We start from the raw sequence: 2262 nt of genomic DNA, 5'->3' as shown, positions 1-2262 counted from the left end.
AGAACACTGCTGCTTAGTTTTACAGTTGGTCACATAAAAGTAAAAATGTTTGTTGCAGTTTAAGTGCTTTTTTATTTTTAATCATTTTTTAAAAAATTTTTAATAACTATATGATTAGATGAAGCATTTCACTACAGGTTTAACATATTCAGTAACACAATCCAGAGCAAGAGTATATCTCTTTTACAAGTGGTTGTAAGTTTCAACGTTCACAGTTGAATTAATACAGTTATACAATATTGAACTTAGTATAAGCCCTGTAAGACATAAAATGGAATGAGATTTTAACCTTAGAAAAAGATCTCCATTTCATTTTAGAATATATTGTTCATTGCAGAAGGGCTCATTGTTTGTGCTGCTAACACTGAGATGTTGGCACATGAATATCTAATCTGTATGTATCTGGTTATTACTAGTCATAATCGATTGCACTTGCATCCTTGGCACCTGTGTATGTCTAGAAAGTCATCGAGCAGATTTCAGTGGTAATTTTTATCACCTCTACTGATTAACATGATGTAAATTTCCATGCTTCCTCCTCAAATACATTTTTTTTTAATTTTTTGATTTTGTGTCTGTGTGTGTGTGTGTGTATGTGTGTGTGTGTGTGTATCACACAGAACATCCCAAACCATTTTATTCTACTATACACTCACTTCCCAGATGGCACCATCCCATAGCCTCCCTCCCCCCACTACAGCCCTTATACTCAGATATCCCTGCTACTGTCTGCTGTGTTGTTGGCACCCATAGCCATTGCCCACTACTTGTCCTTCTGGTGAATCTAGTCAGCCTATCTAGAGGTCTTTGTTTTAGGAGGGTCAGCTGTTCCTCATCTAGCAGCAATCAGTTGTGAATATTACTTTAGATAATATTGAGGTCTGCTGTTCATTTTCTCAGTTCTATGCATGGTTACTATCTGGGAATCCCTTTGACCACCCTGGCCAACAACTCAAAAGAAGGTATCTCCTATCTGGCATTGTTGCTTGTTATGTAGCCTTTAGCTATGCATATGGACTCTTAAGAAATTATATTGGACCCTTTAATCTTTGGTTATACTTTCTTTTTGGGTATTTAAGGCCATAGAGTTGGCCCAGATAAACCAATTTACTTTTACTCTTTTACTTTCAGGATCTGTTTCTCAGGGGTCACATGGGCCTGGGAGTAGCCACTGGCTCCTTTCTTTTACCAGTTCTGTCTATGTGAAGCTAAGTCAAAGGTCCTGATCGACCATGGTTGACTTTCTTGGAAGCATGGATGATTCTTCTGTGTTGACCCTCGTCTTTGTAGACTGGACACTGGTTCAAGTTCATCTGGTGGAGTATCCTCGGCCTCCTTGATCAAGAGCACAGGTGACCCACCACAATCACAGGGCATTTTGAGATATGCTCATAGTCCCCTGGAACTAGTCAACGTAGGAGGGCAAGTAGCAAAAACTGTCCTTTATGTCCCTCTGACCAAATTATTATAGGCCTCAAAGTATGTCTGTTAAACATCCAAGAGGGTTAGTTCCACCAGTCTGGTACTTTTAATTACTGTGGGTCATGTAGCTAGATCTTGAGCAAAGACCAATTGTTCTCATATAATTCTTACCTAGAGTTATATTTCTGGATCTGCTATGCATAACTTGTCAGTCAGTTGTAGGAGTAATATGGTACCCTCTGTTTTTCAAAACTAGCTAGGCATTATTTATCTCTTGCATTGTCTCACCCCTCCATCATGGTTTTCCCACTTAAGGTTCCCCCATTTCCCCCCTTTCTCCCTTAGCAATACCCTTCTCCTATGGTCCGACCTCTCTTGAGGTCATTCTTTCCTGTTATCCCCTAGGTTCCTTGTATACCTTCCCTCCCCCCTCCCTTAAATTAACCTAATTTTTATCCATATCTCCATTATTAAGGCCTGTTTCCTACTGTTCTTCTCTTTCAGGTTCTTTTCCTTTACCTCCCTGTTTCCTTTCCATTATCCTGGTTCCTGTAGTTATGTCTGCATATGTACTCGCTTATCTCGTTTTTGTTCTAGGATCCACATATGAGGATCCGTATGTCGATTTGGTTTTGTTTTGCTTGTTTGTTTTTTTGAGTCTGTGTTACTTCACTTAGTATAACAGTTTCTAGTTCCATCCATTTACCTGCAAATTTCATGATTTCATCTTTCTTTACTTCTGAGTAAAACTCCATCATATGAATGAACCACATTTTCATTTTCTACTTTGTCAGTTGAGGGAAACTTAGGTTGCTTCCATCTCTTATCTATTGTGAAAAG

The sequence above is a fragment of the Nannospalax galili genome, unplaced genomic scaffold (assembly GCF_000622305.1).
Source record: "Nannospalax galili isolate Female #2095 unplaced genomic scaffold, S.galili_v1.0 scaffold296, whole genome shotgun sequence".
In the NCBI taxonomy this organism is placed as follows: domain Eukaryota; kingdom Metazoa; phylum Chordata; class Mammalia; order Rodentia; family Spalacidae; genus Nannospalax; species Nannospalax galili.
Note: the sequence above shows the minus strand (reverse complement) of the source record.